The sequence below is a fragment of the Oreochromis aureus genome, linkage group 12, assembly GCF_013358895.1.
Source record: "Oreochromis aureus strain Israel breed Guangdong linkage group 12, ZZ_aureus, whole genome shotgun sequence".
NCBI lineage: Eukaryota > Metazoa > Chordata > Actinopteri > Cichliformes > Cichlidae > Oreochromis > Oreochromis aureus.
This window is the reverse complement of record NC_052953.1, coordinates 34,610,135-34,624,778: the sequence shown is the minus strand read 5'-3', so window position 1 is coordinate 34,624,778 and position 14,644 is coordinate 34,610,135. Positions and strand designations below refer to the sequence as shown.

The window sequence follows — 14,644 nt, the reverse complement described above, 5'->3', positions numbered from 1 at the left end:
ATTCTGTAAGTAATAAAAATACCAGTATGTGAACACCAGTACATCACAATACCGATTGCAAAGGACACTGGGGATCTATCTATAACCGTTTATCCATGCGCACTGTGTCCCTTGACTTTTCTAGACATTACAATCTTGGTGTTCAGCAAACAAATGATATACAGTGGTCCCTCGCTATAACGTGGTTCACCTTTCGCGGCCTCCCTGTTTTGCGGATTTTTTTTTTTTTTTGGTGCAATTTTTTTTTTTTTTTTTTTTTTTTTGCAGCTCATTGTGTTCTGCGTCCTGATTGACTGTAGACCATTGTCAATCAGTCTCGTGCCGTGTCTCCTGTACAGTACAGAATGCGTTCAGCTTGTCAAATTTACATAAATGTTCGATCGCTAGCAGTGTGACTCTGAAGTGCTGTACTGTATGTTTGTAAGTTTTCGCCCCAACAAACACAACAATGTCGCCGAAACATTTTGCACCATCAAAGACACCTGCGGGTTCCTTTGGTTTCATTGTATAAATCTGGACTTATTTTTCTACGAAGGTTTGAACTTTGAGAGTGTTTAAACAAGAGAGAAAAGTGTGAAAAAGTTCATGCCTGTCTGAGAAAAGTGTATAAAGTGTGTAGTGAGGGGTTTTACAGCCTTACAACTACTATAATAATTGTAAAAAATAAAGTTGGCTACTTCACGGATTTCACCTATCGCGAGTTTTTTTAGAACCTAACTCCCGCGATAAACAAGGGACCACTGTAATTATTCTACAGTACATCTATAAAAATGTTTCTTTTCCCCCCCCAAAAAGTTCATTTTGCCTTTCTTCAAAATGTAGGCTCAGGGTTACCACTTACGATAACTATGAGGCAACACTATCCATCCACTACAATGCACATTGCCCAAACTCAACAGCGTTACTGATACTGATGAGAGCGAAAAGATACATTTTTTTCCCCCATTTCCAACATGAACAAAAAGAAAGTAAACTTAAATTGAGGAAGAATTACACTGGGAAGCTACTGCTGATCACTCTGATTATTATCAACCCCTGAGATCATTATCCATCAACACAACCCTAACCAGCAGTTCTGTGCAGTACTGCAAATTTTGGTATCAACCTGATACCAAGTAAATACAGAGCCAGTATTAATGCCAGTACCGATACTGATACTTTTAACAAATAAAGGCAACTTATGTATGGGAGAGCATTCTGCCATGATTTATGAGATAAGTCATCATTAAATTGTAAATTCTGAAAACATTTTAATGACCACTAAATCACTCTATTTTTCATTTTCCACAATAATTGGCTAATATAACAAAACACACCTTTCCGTTTTGCATGTATTTTGATAATGGGTCTTTTGGAGAGCTGGAATGTATGTACCCGTCTCTAAAGCACTTCGGGTCAACTTCTGTTATTTAAATGTGCTATAAATAGAACAGATGTGACAGTCAGCACAAAAAGGTTCAGACTGTTTTCATAGTGCATGTTTGATGTACATTTTTTCATTTTCAAAAAAATGATTTATTTAACACAATTCACCAGACTATAAACTGAGGATAGAAACAAAGTACTGAGCCTATCGCACTAGTATAAATCAGATATCAATACCAGCATTGGTATTGATACTATTGATAGCTAGCTGCCTGGGGGGTTTAATAAGAGTTCTTGGTCCTGTATCCTTTAATGAAGCAGCTCACTCAGCTAAAGTGTGCAGTATTTTCAGTAGTGTTAGTGTATCTGAAACCCATAATTTCCTATCGCAACCTGATTCGCCAGCAATTATTCATTGGTGAAAAACATCTTATGAGATAACTGCTATTTTAGGACGCCCTGGAAGAGAGGACAGCCTGGTTCTTCTTGGGTTGCTCTAAGCAAGTGTAACTTCTTCTCTGACTTGCTGTCTGCAGGATGAGCAACAGAGAAAAGAGAAAAGCTTTTAAGCAAGCAACAACAGCAGCAGATGGGGAAAATGACATAGGGATGGTGTGGAGTGTGCATGAGGAGGGAAGCAGGAATGTTGTTTTTTTTCAACAAAAAAGAAAGTGAGAAGCAGCAAAGGTGGAAAGAAGGATGGAATTTAAATGGCATTTGTGATAAGGTGACATTTAGAAAAATCTCAGCTCCATCTCCTTTGAACAAAAAGGTCTTGATCCCAGGAAAAGGGGGGTCTGGCAGCTCACAGGTTGTACTGGTGAAGGAAAATACAGCAGCATATGAGACTGAAATGCAAAAGTGTACACATGGATTCAAATGCTTTAAATCCTCAAGCACATCCGAAATTAGTATTCCTACGTTCTCGTGTGTTGCGGTAATATAAACTCTTGTGTATAAGGGCATTGTTTTGAATTGAACGTAATGATATACGGGTGTTTTAAGTGTGTCATGATGATCACCAGCTATGGGTCAGAGTTCAGCCTCCTTTTTATGAGGACTACATCTCTGATCGGGACTAAGAGTTGCCATGGAGAAACATGCAATCAGCTGGTCTTTCTTTTCACTGCTTTTCACTGACTCGCTCCCTTCCTCTGCCCTGTAGACAGTACGGGCCCTGTTGTTGTCGTCGTCAGATAGTGACTAAGTATATGCAGTGTGGGAAGGAGAATCTCAGCTGTTCATCCTGGAGAACTCATCTCCCCTCCCGTTCCGGTCCTAGGTGAGCCACAATACTTCTTCAGACCTCCCTTTCCTTTTGGCTGCCATTACCCAAACTAAGCTCATTTGTCCCCCCCAGTAGACCCATGATCTGCCTTTTGTTCAGACCCCAACCTCCCATTCATGTCCCCCAGGAGAGCAGACAAAAGAGGAAAAGACATAGGCTTAAACCCTTTTGCCCAGACAGACTGTGGTAAAGCGACCATAAAGAGATGCTGGGCGTGAATGGCTGGGGAGCTCCCTAGCTTCAACTAGAAGCTGTCTGTGAAGATGCCCTCCCTTGCCCACATCAACAGAAGTCTCAGTTATTGTGTGAACATGAGCTGAAATGAAGACAACATCTTTGGCAATTTGACAACACATATGCGGCACAGCAAGATTTTTACTTGCATTTCAGATGTTGACAGTACATCCAGAAACCTTAGTTGAATATACACAATTGTTGAAATAAAAGCAGCTGTCAAACAGGGAAGTGGATACATCATAGACTGCATATAAGCATATGTTACCAACTGTTATGTGAAATTGGTAAATCGACTGCTTCTGATATAATGTTTTTCTACTCAAGCACTCAAAGCACTTTATACAACTTGCCTCATTCACACATAGTCTATGCCTAAGTGCATTTGCACTCCAGTGAATGCATCAGAGAGCAATGTGGGGTTCAGGATCTTGCCCAAGGATACTTTGGCAAGCAAACTGAAGGAGCCAGAGATCAAACCACCAACCATGGTTGTTTTAATAGATGACCCGCTGTAAATCGGATATCATATGCGTGGTTTGGAGTTTACTCTGAAACTGAGGAACACTGCAAGGTCTTGCAGTAGGATCTTGTCAATAACAAGAGGCGTCCATCCTTAAGCATACCTCATTTTATTATCCATTTTTAGTACAGTAGGGGCTGTATTTACAATTCATATTCACTTAGATTTGAAACTAACAACAGACATACACCAGGAAAGTGTTTACTGGGCCTATAGGACACTCCGTCATGGATTTCTATAGAACCTGATTTTTGCAACCAGTGTACACATTTGAACCAAGGCTTGGCAGTGCAGGGGTGACATATCCACAGAGCACAGATGAGGTCAAAACATTTTACAGGGTTCACTTTTTCATTCAAATTTCAATTTATATGCATCAGTTTATGAAATTTGAATTGTGCCTCTTTATTCTGACTGAAACCTTCATATGGAGTTGTGGGTTTGTCTTTTAAAAGCTCTCACCCTGGAGGCTCCACTATCAGGCTGCATTTAATAAAATTTGAACCTGACCCATTTTTCGAAGGTTGCTTAGCATGGTACATTCACTGAATTGGCCACCTACTACTAATAGAATTGATATGGAGGTAGCATTTTTCTGCTTTGATTTAGTTACATCAAATTGGATTGAGTAGCTGAGCTGTTTTTAAAAAGAATAAAATAACACCAGCATCATCTACTCATTTATTTTTACAAGACTGCCTTTTGCAGTTTTTCCAAATCTCCCTCTGTACATGCAGTAAGGATAAGAAGATTTATTGTGTTTCAGAATTCCCCCAAGTGTCTCTTATCTGTAAAAACCCAATGTTGTTTGTTTTGGCTCACAGTTTGTAAAGCTGTTACTGAGTTTTTGGATGTTTGTTTCAGGTAGAAATGTCAAACAACCTAAGGCTTAATGCAGTCAAACTGATTGCAATCACAATATCGGGCTTCATCTAAATGGAGCCAGCAGAAGCACGCACGAAAGGCTGGGCATGTCCCCATACCCAGCAAAAAGATTTAAGGTCCTCTTTTGGGTCATTGAAGTTTTCCAAGGGTAGATGAAATACAGTCTCACTGGTGTGTTCTGGGTCTCCTCTGGAGCTTCCTACCTGTCTGACATGCTCATAAACTCCCAGTGGATTGTGTTAGAGCTCACAACATATTTAAAAAAAAAAAAAAAAAAAAACTCATTTCAACCGTCATTTGGTGAATATCCAAAGATTAAGACCACAGCAGTAAATCAAAAAACTTACCACAACACCTACATTATGACTGAAGCTAGTAAATAAATAAAGGGTTCCTGTTCCCAGTTTTTTGTATTTAGTTTTTATTCACAGAGCAAAAATGTCATAAGAAGTTACTTTTTATTCAGTGACTTTTTAAAAAATAACAATAATGCATCTACAAACACCTGTTCTCTGTTTAGTCATGTTGATAATATTCAACTATTTGTACTTGACATGCTATACTTTTATTTTCTTATTGAAGTTGCTGAAGGTGTTGTTCTTCAAATGTGTCCCAGGTTGCACATCAGCTCTGCAGTAAGAGTGCTGGGGAAGAGAGATTCAAAAACCTAAACTCCTCTAACGATGGTGCAGTGCGCCCCTGATAGTAAAATATCAACCTTATTGCCTCGTTGTCAGATTGAATCCAGCAGTTTATGCTTCTGTTATGGTTTGTGGCACAAATCGCATCATATTCAAGCCATAAGCTATATTACTGTAGCTTAGGTTTTATAGGCTTGCAGAAATTCTCTGAAATTGCAGACACATTAATCTACAAAGCAATGCAGCCTGACACCTACACTAACTGTGTATCTGTCTCCACCTGTGTGATGTCAAATACAAGCTCGGGTTCAGTGAGGAGACACAGAGTGGGATCTGCCATACTATTCTATAGGGGCTCCTCTGTATGGCTTAAAATAGAAGAGATCTGTCTTTGGAAGCATCCATGCTGTTACACATACTACTACTACATAGATAAAGGAATAAATAAATGAATAAATAACTGTGTTCTCCACTATCTTAGTTACCTCTTGACAGCCTGCAGGCACTGACAAGCTGTCTAGTGTTGGAATTAGAGATTTGTTTTTTGGCCACATGTTAAAACACTAAATTTTCAGAAAGAAAGAAAGTCCACTGTGTGTTTCAAGTAAAACTCCAGTGCATGCTGAACATTTGCTTACAGAAACTCATAACTGATATAATACGCTAGTAATGTAAAGGCATCCTGCATTACATATGGTTCATTTTCCTTCATTACCTGATTTTTCCAGCAATTTCTAACTATATTTCTGTGCAATATATGCTGGATTCCTTCAAACATCACTTCACCATCCACAATTATTTCAGAGAGATGCTTTATTTGAACCAGCAAAATAATCTTCACACTTTATTACAATTATCTCAGGGAGATAATTGTAATAAAGATTTTTTCCCCAACTGACTGACTGAACAGTAAATTGGATGCGAGATTTCAGGACATTTTCATCGTCTCGGTTGATCCAAGCAATGCTGCCTCATCAAGGTGCTGAATGCAGACCTGCCTGCTGCTAAAGGCCTAGTATGCTTGAAAATAGTCTCACCTCCCCACAGTTGGCATATCACTGTGTGAGGTGAGAACCTGTCGGATTGTCAATTTCAGAATGTGGCAAAAATTGTGCGTTGCAGCCCCCCAGGCTTCTGACATCAGAAAGATGTGTGGGGGGAGGGGTTTCAGAGGCTGTGTGGCAATCAGACAAGCACTTTGTCCACAGTATAGTGAGAACAGGATACAAATTTAACACATCTTGATCCTCCTTAAATGCATAATACAATTTTATTTTTTAATTATTTTTGTGTGCACTTTATTTAGATTTGAGTGGTCATATATTTTTCTATTATTTGTTTTACTTCATTTAGCTTACTTACAAGCACATCAATCTTTGCTTCTATTATAACCTGTTTCTTGCGTTCTTTAGCTCTGAGCACTTAGCACAGCTTAGCTTGATCAAACAGACCAAAACACAACTATTAAAAAGATTTCTCAGTGCAGCATTTAGAAAAGTAAATGTAAAGGACATCATATTACAGAAATAGGCTGCAAAAAGTCATGTATATCTTTACTTTGTTTGTTTCCAAGAAAGCTAACTGGAAAACTCTGAGGTCTAAAAGATCAGATCAAGCTTTCATTCATGTTACAATCCAGCCTGTGGGTGCAACATTACATTAAGCCCGCACCAGAGAACCGACAACTGTAGACCTCACTTCCCTTAGTTGAGGTCAGTGTTTATGATTCAGCAAAAAGCAAGAGACTGGAAAAAAATGGCATGCAGGAGAGAGTTACAGAGCAAAAGCTATTGCTGACCAAAAAGAACACAAAAGCTCATTGCGCATTTGCCAGAAAACATTTTGATGACTTTTGGGAAAATATTCTGTGGACTGACTTAAAGACTTGAAAGGTTTTCATCTTATTACATCTGGTGTAAAGCTAACACAGCATTTCATACAAAGAAAGCCATATCAGCAGTGAAACATGGTGAGGGTAGTGTGAAGCTCTCCTGTTTCAGGATCTGGGTGACCTGCCATAACTAATGGAACTGATGATCTTTACCACAATCCTGGGGGTGGCTGTAGCTCAGGAGGTAGAGCAAGTCATCTACTCATTGGAAGGTTAGTGGTTCGATCCCTGGCTCCTTCAGTATCCTTGGACAATATACTAAACCCAAGTTTCTCTCCAATGAATGTGTATGAACGTTAGCTAGGAAGCGCTAAAAAAGCTTAGAAGAAAGTGCTTGTGTGATTGGGTGAATGTTGCATGTATAGAGCGCTTTGAGTTCTCTGGGAGAGTAGTAGAATCAATCTATTAATCCTGAAGGAGAATGTTTGGTCATCACTTTGTGCCCTGATGCTTAAGCATACTTACACAGAAGCCCAATGATCTAAAACACAGTACAAATAAACCTAGTCAAAGGCTGGGCCTAAATCTAACTCTTCATACTCGAAAACCCTCCTGTGCCGCTGAAGTTTACAAATTCACCCAAAGTCCTCCACGTCAATGTGAAATACTTACTGCCAAATACTTCTCCACAATGGGTAAGGTAGGTTTGGATAATTGTTGTCCTTAATAAATGAAACAATCACTGAAAAACTACATTTTGTTTTTACTTGAGTTCTCTTTGTTTAATTTAAAATGACTTTGATGATCTGAAGCTTATTCACCTGCCAAATTCTCTTGCACCATCATCTCAAACCCAGGGATTGCAGAGGTACATAACAAGTGCTGGGTCTCAAATTAAGTACTTCTGTACATGCACTCACTATTTTGAGTACAGTACATGTAGTAAGAGTAACCACTTGCTGGCATTTCTCAGTTGTAGACAAGGTGTCCTTGGGTGGTGGAGCTTGCTGCACCATGTTATGACTTTAGTAAGCTTGGTCTGTCGCTTTCAACTCATCAGTTTTCAGTGTGAACAGTTATTGTTATAAAGGAGTACATATAACCAGTAAATAAAAGTGGAAGTACAATGTAACTGATAAACAACTAGTCCCCCTGAGACCCATTATGAGGATTTTGTCAGTCAGTAAAATGGTAAAATGCAGTCTCACAATATCCAATATTACAGCAGTGAGGGTGTGAAAGTACTGATGCCAAAAGACAACTTGTGTGCAAAGATGACAGATGTAGGCACTTCCCATTTTCAATAGTTGCCATATGCAGCTGGATGGCAGCTGGATAGTGTAGTGGTAAGACTACAAACCTTTGGAGCGGGAGTCACAAAGTTCAATTCCCACCCGGTATCCAGTAGGGGTACTGGCTAGACCCCTCATGCTAAAAACAAAGCCCTGGAATGGCGCGGCTATGTCTGCAGCCTGTCTGCAGCTCGGACACAAGAGTTTCACTACATGTTGTACTCTGTATAATTGTGTATGTGACAAATAAAGGTTGTTTAAGTTTAAGTTATGCAGGAAAAGGAAAGACACCATCTTTTTGGTGAGAAAGATGAGGAAAGGTCTTTAACACCCAAAGCTAATTAGGATATCATCATTTTAACTGACATGGATCAAAATATATTGACTAGTTGTCACTGATGACAGGTTTAGAGGGTTATGGTTACATATCTTGTGGAGTTTTTTGATGGATATTTATTTAAACAATTGAAATGATATGTAGCTATATGTGTGGTTAAAGGTTTTACCAGCCGTAAAAATAAGAGACTGTCAAGATCCAGTCTATTGAGCTCTCAAGATCCTTACATCTACATCTAGAACTACATTTTGTTGAGTTATTTATTTTGGGGGTATTACTTACTTATATTTTACTATCTATTTAATCATTTATTTCAAGGTTTCATGTTTAAATGCTCAATTTTGTACCTGTCTTTCATTCAGTTAAAGTCTTATTTTTTCATTTGTTTTAATTGTACTTAGAAATAATTTCTCATTATTTTTTTTCTCATGTGCCTTAATTTGAACGCTACTTCTTAGCTTGCCAGTCATCTTTATGGTACTATAATTTTGAAGCAACATCTGTTTATTGTCTGTCAAGACGTGAAGTAGTTCAGCACAATTTTCTCACCTTCTGTTTTTGTAACCCAATGTTGGAAAGAACGAGTTGAAAGATGGGAGTCTTGTAACCTAGACTCTCTTGGGTGTCCTTTTGGCATTGCTTTCTCCCCTATTACCACTGAGTAAGGTCATTTCATCCAGGAGGGTCACCCACTTCATACTAGACACTCCTGTGTCAGGAAATGGACCAGACAACTATGTTCACTCAGCTATACTAGCTGCCAGTTTCACTTTCCAAACCACTGGTTATTAATTCCTGTTGGCACAGATCATCGTTTCTCCTCTAAACCAAAGTACATGGAGGAAGCTTAGAATTTAACCTTGCATTCCTTTACTGTAGCTTAGCTGGCTCCCTTGTGGTAAAATTCTTATTCACTCTAAGCCCCGAGTTTTTAGTGGGCAGCCAGTCAGGAGGAAATGGTTTACTGTTCTTGACATGTTCTATTTGTTTTTTAGTGCAATGCAGAAAAGGTTGTTAACAGTCTGTGTCATCTTGAAACATTTTAGATCCTGAGAGCTCAAGTGTTGAATCTGCACTGTCAACCTTTCTGAAGCAGTTGGCAAGCACAGAGATACAGAACGTCAACTGTAGCAACACAAAAGTTATGTGAGAAGGATTATAGGCCAGAGCACAGATACAAGCCCTGACTGTGTACTAAGGTCATTTACCGGCCATTTGCACAGATGAATGCAGCAGTTGTGTCTGTGTGTGGTCTTTTCTGGTTCTGGTGGTAATGCTAAGCTTCTCACCTAGAAAAAATGCATTTTGTATTTACTCAGGTTATCTTTGTGTAGTATTTAAATTTGTTTGATGTATGGTTTTATAACATGTGAGCCAGTGGAACAATTTACACCTTGATGAGCTCTATTAATTCATTGTTGGTCAAAAATGTTATACGGAAGTTGGTTTTGCATTGAGGTCTAGCTAGCACCAACCTGGAAGTGACAAAAACTGCAGTTCCTCGAGGTGCCGCGTGAGGGTGAATACAAAACTTCCTATTGTTTCCCACATTTAAATGTCTAACCTCACAGCATTAAAAAGCATATTTACAGTTATAGTCTACCCATATAGTCCACACATAAATTTTTTAATGCTGGAGTTAGGAGCATGTCTGTGTCTTACAGGTGACACAGATAGCGGAGCTGATTGCTCAGCCTCACCCTCCAGTGCACCTCTCTATTCTGTTCCTGTTGTTGTCTCATCATGGAGCATTTTTAATGGATTCTCAGCTCATATTCTGACTTGGCATGTGGCACAGTTTGTGCTTCAGGTCTGGTGAGTGAAACTAGAGTATTTTGTTATCTAATTACTTCCTACTAATTAACTAATATGGTTAATATAGTTAACTAATATACCTGTTCATTGCACCCTTGCAGCTTGCTATCCAAGCTGGCTTCTGACCCCCAAAATTGAAATGCAGAAGCTAAAATGCTAACAATTAAGTTTTAAGAGACCGGTGGCTATGTCCATCTTGTATACCGTCTGTGGTTCCTGTATAAGAGATCTGTTAATGAGTGAGCTTTAAACTGCTTGCTCATAGCGGGTCAGGTCTAATTGTTGGGGTTTTCTCTTATTTTAGGGTCTTCACCTTACAATATAAAGCGCCTGCTTTGAATTAAATTGAACTGAATTAAATTGGAATATCATTGTCAGCTAATCCTCCCACCTTACACACACCTTGTTTTTTTCCGTCGCACAGAGCTCTTGAAATGCAGAGTCTACTACTTTGTTTCTCAAAATTACAGTCCCTCTTAGATTAAACCGCTTTTTATTACTGCACTGTCATGCAGATATCCCTCTAAAAAACAGCTGATGGCTGCTGCTGCCTGGACTCCCTGCAGCAGTGCTCGTCACCAACATTATACTCCCCATTGCTGTGTTATTCTCTCATTATTGAATCATAGAGGGGGTTTGAGTAGCTTGTGGAGGAGGGGGCAGACTGGGTGTCCATCCAAGTGACCCTCCCTGAGGACTTAACCCACACCACCCCACCTCACTGTTGCATAATGGATGAAGGACAGACATCGGGAGGGAGGAATGGAGAGCGGAGCCCTTATTACCTTGTGATTCATTTTTAATGAGGTAAACAGGTCTTTCCAGGTCACCTGAAAGCTCACACACACCAACTGCAGGTGGTGTGTCTTCCCATCGACAGCCTTATTGCTGCCCGCTTTGACATGCACCATGGCTGCAGGGGCTGCAATCGTATAATTAGGTCTCACTGTCATTGACAGAATGTGTCTCACTTCCCACAGAGTCCCTTTTCCTTCCTTCCTTCAAGTTAGACACCACCAATTATATGGTGGCAAGAAGACCTTATTATACGTGCTCTAGGCAACCTTTGACTCACTTTTCCTTTTAGATGAAATTTTCCTGCAGTGAGGATTGCAAAGACCACCAAAATCTCATTATTGTGTATTGTTTTATAACTGATTTGACTGCGCTTTCCAGCTAAAAATTGAATTTTATATTGATTATTTTGCAGGAACCAGTTCTTGAAAATAACCCGTCCCTTGTGATGTTTCTTGCCCTATATAGTAACACTCCACTCAGGTAGCTGTTCTCTCTTTATGCTCAGTTATTGTACCACTTTTCCTTCTGTGTATATGTTAAGACAGCCGATAAAACCAAACATTGTTTTGCTCTAATGGAAATAAAATAGGCTCCCTCAAGCAGACGTCTGGTTTGAAATTGGATGACAGGCGAGGATGCACGTATGGGGTGTCATCTGGGAAATCAAACCCGCTCAGTTCACTTGTTCCGAAAGTTGGCGAACAGGTACGCCTTTGCAAACTGGGAGGTGGAGAACTCCCACAGCAATTCTCTGTGAAGCCTGTCGGGGCTGTGAAGGAGGGCGAAGGAAATAGAGAGTGCAACAGGAAGGTGAGAACAGGAACAGATGGAGAGACGCAGGGATTCTACATTTACAGTCATTTAAAACAGGTGCTATACATAGCCAAGCCTTCAACCAGTTCTCTCATCTAAATGATATCATTACAGCAAGAAGTCATTAAAAAAATCTTTATCCCCCAGACTGTGTAGATTTCCCTCCTCTCCCTGGGGAGCAGGGATGAGAACCAAAATTTAGGGCCCCTCAAGTCATTGAATTTTGCTTTTTATCACCCTATAGCTGTGCTACATGTGTGCCATTGTGCTTTATACGGGATTAGAGAGGATGTTTTCTGCCTGACTGGCCACAGGCTCTCAGCAGCAAGATGAGGATCATTTCCCTTGAAGAGAAAAGCTCCGCTCAGTCTTAATGTAAACCTCGGCACGTACACCCCACCAATGTTTAGAATAGATTGTCGCTCACATACCAGCAATCTTTATCAGTGTTTCATACGTTGAGATTAAAGAATGCATATTTCCCAAAAGGTGCTTCAAAAAGGATGGAAATGTACAGTCGTGTTGCTTGAGAAATTGCAGCTTTACTGAGCTGCCGTAGTATGATACATTACCATTTTAGCATCCACGAGGTTACTGTCACCTGGGTTAGGATTAGGGTTTGTTTAAGTTCACATTCACTAGTGTTTTATAGAATGTTCAAATCTTTGAAATGTCCAAATGGGGATTGTTTTTTAACAGAAAAACCTGTAATGCCAAATGTCTGTTTAGCAAACCCAACCCTAACCCAACACCTAGCTAGATTGCTAGTAGCCTGGTAAAGAGGTTAAGCACAGAGCAGAACCCAACCCAGTACCACCAGTAAAGGCTTTTACAATCAGTCTTAGGAGTGATATTTTGACTTAATGAATGTCACACCCTCCTCCACACTCACTCTCATGAAAGAGCTTTTCTCTCTATCTTAAAGTCACAGGTCCAGTGTAATCTGAACTGAGTAAAGCAGGATCCTCCTAAACTCTTTGTTCCTGTGTTTACTTCAGGCGGCTCTCCCTGTTTACATAATTTCTTCAGTGCAAAATTGCATCCACTGGTATCCAAAGAAAACTCTATAGACATGGTTACTGACATGACTGTTTGATCAAGCGTGTCAGGTTTTAACTTGGCAGTCACAGCCTTAGTCACTAAATGGATAAGTCAATGAAACCCCCATTATTCTATCAATATAATCATCCAAATCCCATCTGTTTTCGTTGGACTTCAGGAACTTTGGTCTGTACCAGTCAAAGTATTTAATGTGCAGTATGTAACCAAAATCTGAAATTCAAAGATATTAAATCATTTGACTAATAAAGTAATAATGCTATTATATGCCGTATATGGTCTGAAAACAAGAAAGTCTCTGACTCAATGGCCTACATGTGGGCACTAGAGTGCTTGGCACTATACAAGGCTACAATACTGAACTGGTAACCTTAATCAGGAACTCAATGGGACCATGAAGGCTTCTACCCTGAGGCTCTACTGCAACGGACAGGACAACTAGGATCAGCGACAGTTAGAGCCACAATCCAGGATAAAGTATCCGTGAACACATCACAAAGCTTGCATCCTGAGATGCTCCAAGAGTGCTTCAGGCAGCTGAAGACAGACCGTGATGAGGAACAGGAAGAGGAACAATCATGGATGATCAAGCCCCTGCATGGGATGTAGGAATTACAGAGGAAGAGGAAGCTAAGATTAAGAAATCGTATCAGTAGCTAGAAAAGGCTGTCCCCGGGCCTTGGTTTAGCTCAGTGCAGATAACCAGATGCCATATGGCTGAGAGTGGTGGGACTGGGTTTGAGCCCGACCCACAGCCCTTTTGCCTCTTTCTCCACCTGTTTTTTTCCTGTCAGTTCTTCACTGTACCTATCAAAAAAAGAAAAAAAACATAAGAGCAAGCCCCCGGCACCAGATTCAGGCAGTCTGCCACAGCCAACAGTACCCAAGTTGCAGGCTGTGCAAAGGTGCCTCAGAGACTGTACAGCACATAGCAGCAGAATGTAAAAGCATAGCCGAGTCACTGGGATAGAGAAACAGCTGAGCTGCATATGGAGTAGAAGTCCCCAAGTACTGGTGGGTGACAATGCCAAAGGTGGTTGAGAATGGCAGGGCTGTGGGACTTCAAATTCCAGACAGACAAGCAGCTACTGGCCAACAAGACAGAGTGGTGGTTGACAAGGAGTAGATTACCGTTGAGATGTATGTGCCAACATCAGAAAGAACAAGACACTTAGATTGAACCACACTATTGTGAAACTGTGTGCATGTGTATTCGATGTGTAACTTAAAGGAGAACAAAACTTTTTTCAAACCTTATTGGTGAAGCCTTATGTTAATATTTCACTGCTTATTTTACATATAGTTTTTTTCTCTGCAACCACTGTTCATTTACATAGATCGATCGATAGATAGATGCTTTAACTCCCCAGTTGGAAAGAAGGCTGCCAAGTTTCACGACTTGCATCTAAAAGACTTAGTCAAGCATGAGTTGGCATTCCACTGAAACTGGAGAACACTGATCACAAACATTTCACAAAAGTGTTATGGTTTGTTGACAGTTCTGACACACTGACAGTTGTATAAACTGCAAACGTCAGAGAATTTATGTGACTCTCAGATGGCGTCATTTTCCATGTTCAAAAGTAATTCCTCTGACATTGGTATGTTTGTGAACTTTAGGTCAGAGAGTGTAAAAATCTAAAAAAGCATTTAAACAACAGGTTTCTAGTCTTGAATTGCCAGATGGATAATCTAGATTTATCTGGTGCCATTCTTTGGTGTTGTAAGGTTTTTTTTGTGGGGTTTTTTGTATAAGCAATCAG

At 40.0% G+C, this 14,644-nt stretch overlaps 1 protein-coding gene across 3 annotated transcripts in view; it reads left to right on the top strand.

Moving 5' to 3' along the window:
* Window positions 1-2,595: 2,595 nt before the first annotated feature.
* tnc (tenascin C) overlaps window positions 2,596-14,644 on the top strand; it is a 73,819-nt gene continuing 61,770 nt past the window's right edge. Inside the window, exon 1 of one of the 3 annotated variants that reach the window (XM_039621100.1) lies at window positions 2,596-2,647. The gene's annotated coding sequence lies outside the window, so the exon portion shown is untranslated. The remainder of the gene's footprint in view (window positions 2,648-14,644) is intronic. The other 2 variants (XM_031734912.2, XM_031734913.2) reach the window with 2 other exon arrangements.